General features: G+C 34.4%; 1 long non-coding RNA gene across 1 annotated transcript in view; it reads right to left on the bottom strand.

The window, feature by feature from the left end:
• The window catches only part of LOC145941605 (uncharacterized), a 50,205-nt gene extending 40,944 nt beyond the window's left edge, over nt 1-9,261 (bottom strand). The window contains exons 1-2 of the long non-coding RNA XR_014426188.1: nt 9,221-9,261; nt 6,673-6,839 (exon numbers count right to left, since the gene is read on the bottom strand). This is a non-coding gene — a long non-coding RNA (uncharacterized LOC145941605). The remainder of the gene's footprint in view (nt 1-6,672; nt 6,840-9,220) is intronic.
• Nucleotides 9,262-13,337: the final 4,076 nt, after the last annotated feature.

Raw genomic sequence — 13,337 nt, 5'->3', positions numbered from 1 at the left:
AACTGTTAAAAATTATTTATTCACCGGGACATAGAAATATTTCAATAAATAAAAATTTTTTTAATGTTTCTATATTTTTTTTAACAATTTTGGGTAGCACCTGACGAGTTTTATTAACAACTATTATTGCTCGAAGCGCTCAGATTGTTATATAAAAAGTTATCGCCACTTTTCGTATGACAGGTCTAAAAATTTCTGGCCCGACGTAAAATTTGCTAAAAGTGAAATAAATCGATATCTTTTAAACTATAATAAATAGAGACATGCGGTTTCCACGTTTTTACTTGTTTTATCAATAATTATTAATTCTCCAAGCCTCATTATCAGAACTGTTAAAAATTATTTATTCACCGGGACATAGAAATATTTCAATAAATAAAAATATTTTTAATGTTTCTATATTTTTTTTAACAATTTTGGGTAGCACCAGACGAGTTTTATTAACAACTATTATTGCTCGAAGCGCTGAGATTGTTATATAAAAAGTTATCGCCACTTTTCGTATGACAGGTCTAAAAATTTCTGGCCCGACGTAAAATTTGCTAAAAGTGAAATAAATCGATATCTTTTAAACAATAATAAATAGAGACATGCGGTTTCCACGTTTTTACTTGTTTTATCAATAATTATTAATTCTCCAAGCCTCATTATCAGAACTGTTAAAAATTATTTATTCACCGGGACATAGAAATTTTTCGACAATAAATAAAAATATTTTTAATGTTTCTATATTTTTTTTAACAATTTTGGGTAGCACCAGACGAGTTTTATTAACAACTATTATTGCTCGAAGCGCTGAGATTGTTATATAAAAAGTTATCGCCACTTTTCGTATGACAGGTCTAAAAATTTCTGGCCCGACGTAAAATTTGCTAAAAGTGAAATAAATCGATATCTTTTAAACAATAATAAATAGAGACATGCGGTTTCCACGTTTTTACTTGTTTTATCAATAATTATTAATTCTCCAAGCCTCATTATCAGAACTGTTAAAAATTATTTATTCACCGGGACATAGAAATTTTTCGACAATAAATAAAAATATTTTTAATGTTTCTATATTTTTTTTAACAATTTTGGGTAGCACCAGACGAGTTTTATTAACAACTATTATTGCTCGAAGCGCTCAGATTGTTATATAAAAAGTTATCGCCACTTTTCGTATGACAGGTCTAAAAATTTCTGGCCCGACGTAAAATTTGCTAAAAGTGAAATAAATCGATATCTTTTAAACTATAATAAATAGAGACATGCGGTTTCCACGTTTTTACTTGTTTTATCAATAATTATTAATTCTCCAAGCCTCATTATCAGAACTGTTAAAAATTATTTATTCACCGGGACATAGAAATATTTCAATAAATAAAAATTTTTTTAATGTTTCTATATTTTTTTTAACAATTTTGGGTAGCACCTGACGAGTTTTATTAACAACTATTATTGCTCGAAGCGCTCAGATTGTTATATAAAAAGTTATCGCCACTTTTCGTATGACAGGTCTAAAAATTTCTGGCCCGACGTAAAATTTGCTAAAAGTGAAATAAATCGATATCTTTTAAACTATAATAAATAGAGACATGCGGTTTCCACGTTTTTACTTGTTTTATCAATAATTATTAATTCTCCAAGCCTCATTATCAGAACTGTTAAAAATTATTTATTCACCGGGACATAGAAATATTTCAATAAATAAAAATATTTTTAATGTTTCTATATTTTTTTTAACAATTTTGGGTAGCACCAGACGAGTTTTATTAACAACTATTATTGCTCGAAGCGCTGAGATTGTTATATAAAAAGTTATCGCCACTTTTCGTATGACAGGTCTAAAAATTTCTGGCCCGACGTAAAATTTGCTAAAAGTGAAATAAATCGATATCTTTTAAACAATAATAAATAGAGACATGCGGTTTCCACGTTTTTACTTGTTTTATCAATAATTATTAATTCTCCAAGCCTCATTATCAGAACTGTTAAAAATTATTTATTCACCGGGACATAGAAATTTTTCGACAATAAATAAAAATATTTTTAATGTTTCTATATTTTTTTTAACAATTTTGGGTAGCACCAGACGAGTTTTATTAACAACTATTATTGCTCGAAGCGCTCAGATTGTTATATAAAAAGTTATCGCCACTTTTCGTATGACAGGTCTAAAAATTTCTGGCCCGACGTAAAATTTGCTAAAAGTGAAATAAATCGATATCTTTTAAACTATAATAAATAGAGACATGCGGTTTCCACGTTTTTACTTGTTTTATCAATAATTATTAATTCTCCAAGCCTCATTATCAGAACTGTTAAAAATTATTTATTCACCGGGACATAGAAATATTTCAATAAATAAAAATTTTTTTAATGTTTCTATATTTTTTTTAACAATTTTGGGTAGCACCTGACGAGTTTTATTAACAACTATTATTGCTCGAAGCGCTCAGATTGTTATATAAAAAGTTATCGCCACTTTTCGTATGACAGGTCTAAAAATTTCTGGCCCGACGTAAAATTTGCTAAAAGTGAAATAAATCGATATCTTTTAAACTATAATAAATAGAGACATGCGGTTTCCACGTTTTTACTTGTTTTATCAATAATTATTAATTCTCCAAGCCTCATTATCAGAACTGTTAAAAATTATTTATTCACCGGGACATAGAAATATTTCAATAAATAAAAATATTTTTAATGTTTCTATATTTTTTTTAACAATTTTGGGTAGCACCAGACGAGTTTTATTAACAACTATTATTGCTCGAAGCGCTGAGATTGTTATATAAAAAGTTATCGCCACTTTTCGTATGACAGGTCTAAAAATTTCTGGCCCGACGTAAAATTTGCTAAAAGTGAAATAAATCGATATCTTTTAAACTATAATAAATAGAGACATGCGGTTTCCACGTTTTTACTTGTTTTATCAATAATTATTAATTCTCCAAGCCTCATTATCAGAACTGTTAAAAATTATTTATTCACCGGGACATAGAAATATTTCAATAAATAAAAATTTTTTTAATGTTTCTATATTTTTTTTAACAATTTTGGGTAGCACCTGACGAGTTTTATTAACAACTATTATTGCTCGAAGCGCTCAGATTGTTATATAAAAAGTTATCGCCACTTTTCGTATGACAGGTCTAAAAATTTCTGGCCCGACGTAAAATTTGCTAAAAGTGAAATAAATCGATATCTTTTAAACAATAATAAATAGAGACATGCGGTTTCCACGTTTTTACTTGTTTTATCAATAATTATTAATTCTCCAAGCCTCATTATCAGAACTGTTAAAAATTATTTATTCACCGGGACAGAAATTTTTCGACAATAAATAAAAATATTTTTAATGTTTCTATATTTTTTTTAACAATTTTGGGTAGCACCTGACGAGTTTTATTAACAACTATTATTGCTCGAAGCGCTGAGATTGTTATATAAAAAGTTATCGCCACTTTTCGTATGACAGGTCGAAAAATGTCTGGTCACACACACTTATTAATTAAGTAATATAATTTTTTCAAAATGTGAAAGGGTCAGCTTAATATAGGATGAGAGAGCAAAGATTAGAAATAATTGATTAGAGAATATGGGCCAGAAATAAATTATATTATTAAATTATAAATTAAAATATAAATTAAAATATGAATTAAAAATAAAATGAGACGCCAGCTTCGCACACGAATTAAGTAAATAACATAATTTTTTCAAACTCTGAAGAGCCGGGTTATTAATATAGGACGAGAGACGAAAGATTACAAATCATAAATCAGAGATCACAGAACAGAGATGATAGATAGATGTACTCACCAAAAATCGATGAAGAAAAAGAAGATGAAAAAAATCCTGTCCTTTGCGTCGTACACATCCATAGAAATCCATTATCTCTCAATGCTTTTCGATGTTCCTCTATTTTCTTCGATGCATTCAATCACTCGCGAATAATCATTCAGTCGCACAGAATGCGCACATCTGTAAACGAATCGTTCAATAGACGTGATCAACAACGAAATGCGATCGATGTGTCGATGTCGAAAAGTCTATTTGATTAACGCATCATCGCTCGTACTTATTCGACACTCCCGACACACGATTGCAGCGAATAAACAATGTGTTAGAAATAAAGTCTCAACGAACAGCGTTTTGACGGAACGCGATCAATATTGTCATTATTTCACTCGCGGTCGCGACTTTTCACTTTTCGTGGCGTACTGACCGCTGATCGACCGCAGACTGTTGCCAGTTTCGACACGCACAACCGTCGACGCTCGGCACGCCACGTCACGTAATGGAGGGGATGCGCAAGCGCCGTCTTGGCGTGCTGCGCGTCTCGAACGTGGTATCTTATTTCACGTCTCGTCTCGTCGTATTATATTATATTTCGTATTATATTTCGCTGCTCGCGCTTAATGCCGGACGTTTCCCCGATTATAAACTTACATAGATAGCGATTCTCCATTAAATTAAAGCAGCTGCACAAGGACAGCATTTTCATTGCGTCTCTTTTCTTAACATACTCCCGACTTGTTGCTATATTCTGACTGAAATAGATTCGCACGGGAAGATTAGCATACGTCACAAACACGGCGAACAAAATGCGCGTGAAATCATTTACGTTAATTAACTTATTGACAATGATACCTCGATGCTTCCCCGTGCTCCTTTCGTTTCGGATGCTGACACTCGTAACGCTCGGCGACGAATAAGGTCAATATTATATTTGTCGTACGACAAACTTTTCAAGCTCATTGATTGGCTACAAAATAGAGACTCGAGAAGTTGCAGCCAATCAGTGCGCTTAAAAAGTTTGCACATCTGTAAACGAATCGTTCAATAGACGTGATCAACAACGAAATGCGATCGATGTGTCAATGTCGAAAAGTCTATTTGATTAACGCATCATCGCTCGTACTTATTCGACACTCCCGACACACGATTGCAGCGAATAAACAATGTGTCATAAATAAAGTCTCGACGAACAGCGTTTTGACGGAACGCGATCAATATTGTCATTATTTCACTCACAGTCGCGACTTTTCACTTTTCGTGGCGTACTGACCGCTGATCGACCGCAGACTGTTGCCAGTTTCGACACGCACAACCGTCGACGCTCGTCACGCCACGTCACGTAATGGAGGGGATGCGCAAGCGCCGTCTTGGCGTGCTGCGCGTCTCGAACGTGGTATCTTATTTCACGTCTCGTCTCGTCGTATTATATTATTATTCGTATTATATTTCGCTGCTCGCGCTTAATGCCGGACGTTTCCCCGATTATAAACTTACATAGATAGCGATTCTCCATTAAATTAAAGCAGCTGCACAAGGATAGCATTTTCATTGCGTCTCTTTTCTTAACATACTCCCGACTTGTTGCTATATTCTGACTGAATATAGATTCGCACGGGAAGATTAGCATACGTCACAAACACGGCGAACAAAATGCGCGTGAAATCATTTACGTTAATTAACTTATTGACAATGATACCTTGATGCTTCCCCGTGCTCCTTTCGTTTCGGATGCTGACACTCGTAACGCTCGGCGACGAATAAGGCCAATATTATATTTGTCGTACGACAAACTTTTCAAGCTCATTGATTGGCTACAAAATAGAGACTCGAGAAGTTGCAGCCAATCAGTGCGCTTAAAAAGTTTGTCGTACGACAAATGTAATATTGGCCTAAATGTTACGTTAACGTAAAATGAGAATATTAACGTCATTTAATATTTATATTAAAATATTCTTAGTATTTATATAATACATATTTATATTAAAGTTACTACATTTTTACGAACTTGAGATTGGTAACACTTGACGTTTCTCGTATGTTTTGCGTAGTTAATGTTGCGAACTTGAGGTTGGTATCACTTGACGTTTATCGCGCGCTTGAATGTATGCATAGATAATTTTGCAAACTTGAGGTTGGTAGCATTTGATGTTTCTCGCGCGTTTAATATGTTGCAACCGTTGTTCTTGTGTGTCTCGTGAGAAGACTATTGTTAACGATAATGGTAAGAATTCTCTTGAATATGTAATTATAAATATTTTATTGTTTTTCTTGTGGAGGGGGAGAGACGGTCGATTTTTGCTCGATAAAGCACGCACTCTTGTTTACACTTTTTTGTTGTCATTTAGGCGACGAGATTCAAGTGTGTAGGCAGCTAAGCAAATTGTCGCTTTATCTTCCCAAATGTGATTGCGATGAATACAGAATATTAAACGCGATTATTCTTTATGCGATTATTTGAATTAGTGATTAACGAATTGTAAATGCGTTGATGTGATATGTATTTATTTCGCGCGATTCATTTATTTAAGGTAGGAATAATATGTTGATTTATCTCTCTCTCTCTCTCTCTCTCTCCCTTCGTCCCTTCTCTCTCTTTCTCGTAGGATATATATATTTGGCGAGCAATTTGAATTTTGATTGTTTGCCTTCAGGTATTTATTGCATCTTAACTACTTCTATTCGGGTAATATCGCGCGATATCAAGATATACTTTGTGAATTTTTTAATCTTTTAACCGCCGAAATCTTAGAGTATCGAGTGAATTATATTTTTATTTTTTATCAAGTCGCAATATAATAAAATGTGTGTCGCGTGCCTGTGTCGAGAGTCTAACATACAAAGTGTCGCGCGATTGTAATCGTAATTCTTCGTGTATTATTTTTCGCTTACCTCTATTGATGCCTTCTAAATATGATGTTTCGATATACGGCGGATTACTTTCTTTTATATATTCAAATATTCTCTTCTCATCCTTCATAAATTCCATTTGGTGCAGCAAGCCGAGACGATATGGCTGCAGGACAAGATAGCCTTCATGTGCTCTGCCAGCTTCGTGTCTGCAAATCGTGGAACATATCACGTTAGTATATATTATCGTGTAATTCTGACAATTGACGTGAGTAAACATTGAGCTAAATATTATTACGAGATTGCACTGACAAGGATTATGAAAACGTATTAATTTATGTTTTTATGAATGACAATGCGAAATATCTATCAAAAGAGACCAAAAGTTTAAATATATTTTTATATTTTTGTACATACTTGATTAAATTTTACAATAGACTCGATAGAGATTTAGTTATTCGCATATTTTTATTTTATATTATCATTTATTATTTATCATTTGTTTTGACTGTATATTTTATAGATTAAAGAATATTGAAATCTTGCAAATATATTAAGATACGCGTTGAAAAATTATTGTACAATAACAAGATTTTTATGAAATCATAAAATCATTATTGGATATATTTTACATATTCTACAAGTTATTTTTGGACTTTGTTTACAACGGAGAATTTTTTTTATATATATACATAGATCGTACTGACCCGATGGATATGCAAATTATATGTATTTACACCTGTGTATCCCCATCACATAATAATGTCAGACGATAGGTTAAAAAAAGACATTATTTTATTATTATATATAAACAAGAATATAATATAACAAAAAATAAAATATATACATGCACATATAAAGTATATTTAATACTTCATAAATTGAGAGAAAGTTAAGATTTAGTATTAGTTTAATAAATCTATTAAACTTTTTAAAAAAATATTACTGCGTTATGTAATTATCGAAATTTAAAATCTTAATAAAACAAAAATGAGATACGACAGGCTATATCTAATTTTCTTTAAGTAAATAATTAAACATAAAGATTAGAATATATATATATATATATATATATATATATAAGTTCAAAATTAAGTAATATCTTTTATAAAGAGATCTAAGGAAAAGAATTTGAAATATATTTGGGAAAACTTGTTTTCACTTTGTTTAGAACGATTAGAACTTAAAAGCTATTTATTATATTAAAATCGTATTGCAAAAAATAAGATTGAATCGTCCGAATACACGATTCTTTAATTTGTTGGAACTTTTGAACTATTAAAGATAAAGCGACTTCCATTACAAAAATAGAAATTTCTCTAATATTCATGTTTTATACGATAATATAGATATGGATATATTTGACTGCAGATGAATTGAGATGTAAAAGTTGATGCACATCAGTTTTGGCCAATATTACATTTCATTCAAGCTCATTGATTGGCTACAAAATAGAGACTTTAGAAGTTGCAGCCAATCAGTGCGCTTAAAAAGTTTGTCGTACGACAAATATAATATTGGCCTAAATGTTACGTTAACGTAAAATGAGAATATTAACGTCATTTAATATTTATATTAAAATATTCTTAGTATTATATAATACATTATTTAATACATAATATAATACATAATAGTATTTATATAATACATTTTTTAAATAGAGAGAATGTTATAGTACTTTAAACTCGATTAATATTTTTTGACAGTAAGCTGATTTCTGTCAAAAAATATTATTAGTATAAAGTATTATAACATATTATTTATAACATTACTATTTTAATTTTTATAACCCTATTATTATTTTAAAATTTAATTAGCAAATTAACGCTTTAATCAGCTGATGTATGTTAAAAGATATTAATAAAGCTTTAATTTGGTAATTAAATTTTAAAATAATATGTTAAAAATATATTAAAATAGTAATATGTTATATGTAAATAATATGTTATAATGTCAATCAGCTGATAACTGACAGAAATATTAATCGAGTTTAAAAAATGACAACATATTGTTTAAAATATATTATTATTTTAACTTTTATAACAAATTATATTAAAAATTAATTAGCAAATTAACGCTTTAATAAGCTGATTTCTGACAAAAAATATTAAAACGAAAATTTGCTTAAAAAACGTTTAAAAAAAGTTTAAACTTTGAATTCAAAAATGAAGACCTGTGCAAGTCATAGAACATTTTCTTTGTACTCCTTTTGTAGGCCATGAAAAGACCTTTAAAACGCGCCCTCAGAAAATGTTCTACGACCTATACAAGCCTTAATTTTCGCAAAAAACGTTTAAGCTTTGAATTTAAAAATTAAAGCCTGTGTAAGTCGTAGAACATTTTCTGAGGGCGCGTTTTAAAGATATATTATAGATATTATTTTAGTAAGTCGTAAAAAATATATATATCAGCAGAATTAAATTTACATATAAATTTATATAAATAAATAAATTTATACTCGAATTGTCAAATACTGATGATTTGTTATCACGTTATCATGTCATCTTATTATCCGCTTGGAAGCGGTTACGATTTCACAAAAATGGTTCATTTTCGCTAACGATTCCCTTGAAGATGCATAATACTTAACTATAAATACACGCAATTTTCCTCGTGGCGAACCGTTTTTCCCTGGTCCTTCCCAATTAAATCCATCATGCTGGAGGGCTGAGGCAAGCTGTACCGTCGAGCTCGCTCGGGGAAATCGGGCGTAAGAAAAAATGGAGCGAAGAAGAGGAATGAGAGGCGAGGAGGTGTCGGCGAAAACGGAAGTGAAACGTTACATCTGGCTTAACGGACGTAGATGTAGGAGGGTATATAAGGCGTTCTATATTTACCGGATTTCTGTCGTCGCACGATTCTTATATCGCGGCGATAAGCGCTCGTCCTCGACGACAGATTTACTCGGATGAGGGGTATTTCCTGATTCTCCACAGCGGGCCAGACTCTCCCCTTCCCTTTGTGACTGTAAATCCAGGGGAGAGATTGCAGAGGGAGGAAGGGGTGTTTTGCGGAGAAATCTTAATTGGACAGTTTGTCGGAGTAGCCTGAGTTAAAGACGTTTGCGTGATAGAGAGCACCCACGGTAGGATTAATCAACTCGCTGCTATTATCAAGAGCAATACAAGGGGAGAGATACATATATACGAATAAGCTATCCTATAAGCTTTATGTGATTATTATATAGAATCGCATTGCATTATAATGATATATTTATCTTTTTCTCTTTATATACGTAAATTAATAACTGCCTTTATAAAAAAAGATTTTTTATTTAACGAATGACATTTAATATTTTTAATCATTGACAGATTTACTGGCATTAGCAATTTTTAATTCCAATAATTTATCAATGATTGAAAGTATGTATTATATATCATTCGTGAAGTGAAAATTCCTGTTTATCAAGCAGTTATAAATTTTCATATCTATGTACAAGAAGAGAAATATACCCCAGTTACAAAAATATAATCAATAATTGGAATTGCGTGCGAGAGAATTTTCGCGAAATATAATTGGTGATTTGCCGATTTTGTTAATTAGATGAATTCGTTCGACTATTTCAATTATTTCTATAATAATAATATATAATAATATTCTATAATAATAATAAAATTTCTATAATAGAGTATTTTATCTCACTTAATGATGCGGTGCCGCGAATTCTCTGATGTTTGAATTTCGCGAGCGACGCGTAAAGATATATAGCGCGTAAAGTCGAGGCGAGGATTAGCGAGGCAGAGGCTGCGCGATCTTCACGAGATATCTTCTCTAGCAGGCAGGGGTCCGCGGCACGTGCATACGTTTTGTTTTGATACAAATAGGAACACGGCGTCTTGGCACCGCGCGGAGCGGATTGGCTTGTCAAGTTGCCAGGACCTCGCGGATACGGGAGGATGCCCCCGGGTTTAGTCAGTGGCATTCCTAGAAAGCCGGGCGGGGGGGTTCTTGCGCCGCTCACCGCATATCCGATGAATTATTGCGCCGATTTAGAAAGGCCTCCGGCCTCGTGAATAGCCGGAATAGTGACGCGCCTCGCCACTTCCTCGGCACCTTCATCGCCGATGGATAAAGGCTCGTATGCGGTTCGCCTCGTCGCGACGGCTATCTCGGCGCCATGTGAGACTCTTACTCGAGAAAGCAATCCCGTATATATATAAAGGCAGTACTCGCGAGGGAATACTCTACTGCTTCCGCGACAAGCCTTATTCAATTGTATCTCGATCGCTACCGAGGAGTATCGTATGTGATGCTATCGATATATAAACCGCCTTAGGAGAGCTCTTGTTATACGTGCGACTTACGAAACAATAACGCTGGTATGAAGACATCTATCGGTTCTTACGGAATTTTATAGGGGTACTCGGGAAAGCAACGATGCTTAAGATTTATACGTATGTATATACGTGTATAAGTCAACAAGAGAGATAATTATAGATAAGAGATTGGTGAATACGGTGTCGTAATGAGCAATCGTAAAAAGCATAGGATCTTTGAATGTCTGATATCTCGATTCGACGAATCATCGCGATGATTTCGAAATGTTCCGCCGTGATATATACTAGTCGAGATACAGCTTCTTTAATATCGAGTGCTGAGCGCACGAATGTTCTTTTGTTGAAGTCAATCGAAACTTGTCACGTACCGAAAGGGTAAGCATCGCGCGTGTCGTTTGATCTTTATCGCGCTTACGACGTGATAGAATAATAAAGCAAAGTTGTGACATGACGATGGGTGTTGCTGCTACACATTATACATTCGAGATTGAGTTAATTAATTATCAATTCTAATTTAGTAAGCAGCCGAAAATATGTCAGAGAGAAACGAAGCGAATAAAAATAAAATCTAATCATAATTATATTTTAACAATTTAAATCTATTCGACATAAAGGAGAGACGGACATTTCTTGAGGATTAATCGACGTCTATTATTAATTACTCGAAGCTAATGACCTGGAAAGTTTCCAGAGATATATTATTTTAGGACAGATTAAATGATTTCGGAATGTAAATCGAGCTCCGCGCGATCCTCGCCGATTCGCGGAGTTGGCGAATTAGAGATATCGCGAACGTGGCGGTATAAGCGAGAACGTCTTCGGAAAGTTCGACTAACGCTGATCTACATGCTGGAAAGATAATGCATAATACATCTCTGAGGCGGCGGTTGGCGTCGGGCATCCGAGGGGTCTGTGCAGTCATAAATTTGCAATAATGCAAATGCCTCGTAGCTCCCGTGCGCGCAGGCTTACGCTCGGTAGCCTACTTTACTGCACACCGGCGCAATGGCAGACGCAATGGTCGTAGTAATAGGAGAATGCAACGAGATGCGTGCCTCCGAGGAATATCGGAAGAGAAGAGAGAGAGAGAGAGAGAGAGAGAGAGAGAGAGAGAGAGAGAGAGAGAGAGAGAGAGAGAGAGAGAGAGAGAGAACGAGAGAAGATATAAGGTCGGCTTTTCGCTATTATCGGTCCGCAAGTCGTCCGTAATTCTGTCCGCTGCGAGTTACGCGGGTAACCTTTTTCGCATCATTGCGATGCCATGAGAGAATAATTATCCGGTAAAATGTTACTTCGTAAACGATATTTTTACGACAGTTGGTGACATTTGCGACGCAATTCATATAGCGTTTATCGTTACTGCTTGATATTTTCCGCGGTAATAAAACGAGTACGCGTGGGTGTCTATATATAGTTCGACACATTTTCGAGAAAAATCTATATACATATCTTTTTTTCATGATAATCTATCCCTTCTTCAAAACAATCAAATTCTTTTTTTTTGCTCTTTTTGTATACCTTCTATTGTGCAATTTTTTTGTCTTACAATTGATGAGCTTTTCGCTATTTGATCGTGCACTGAACTTTCGTAGACAAAATATCTAGGGTCAATACTCGATGGTCGCTTTACGATCGCTCGTACGGGGGTCTTTACGATCTAGATCGCTCCTTTTCGAGTCGTAGACAATATATAGCCATGACATGCGTCACGTGCGCAGTCAGAGTCGCGGAGAACCACGTGCCATTAGCCGCGTAAGAGTCGAGAAGTGGAAGAGATGCGGGGGTGAGAAGTGGCCTTCTTTCAGTGTTGTGCTGCGCCCGACTTTTCTTCCGCTGACCCACACCGAGAGAATCGCTCGGAATCGCGGTTTAATGGCAGCGAAGATCACAATGACGTTGAAGGGAGAGATGCGTCGAAAGTTTCATGGGGGGTTCCGCACGAGGATGACTCACACAGTGTGTCCCCGCGAGTAGAGATTTATGCGCGTCTCTTTCGCGACACGAGTAAACGAATTTTTCCCTTACTATCCCTCCGCCCCCTCGACTTCTTTTCTTTCGAGCAGAAGAAGAAATGTTGGAAGGGAAGAGATGACGCTTTAATGTTAACGAAGGACTTCGGCATTTTTCCCCACCCTTATATAACGTTGTAACTTCGAGGATGCTTGCGAGGGAGTACGAATTACGATTGATAATACAGTTTTCGGAGAGAACCGACGAATTTCTCGGTAGATCGAGTCCTGGGATAAGAAAGAATAACACAATGTGTGTGCGGGGGGTGAAATCCCGGCGGGATAAGCGGAATAAACTGGTTATTGAAATTAGGTCGGGAATATAACGAAGCCTTGCCGAGAGGCAAATATTTCAATAAGAATTCGAAATAAAATATGTGTTTTATATTCCTTCGCTTTCGTCGTATATTTTTATGTTTCA

Source organism: Prenolepis imparis, unplaced genomic scaffold, assembly GCF_030444845.1.
Source record: "Prenolepis imparis isolate NDT839.2.m4 unplaced genomic scaffold, iyPreImpa1.0 SCAF_10, whole genome shotgun sequence".
NCBI classification, from domain to species: Eukaryota; Metazoa; Arthropoda; class Insecta; order Hymenoptera; family Formicidae; genus Prenolepis; species Prenolepis imparis.
This window is presented reverse-complemented; position numbering and strand designations above follow the sequence as displayed.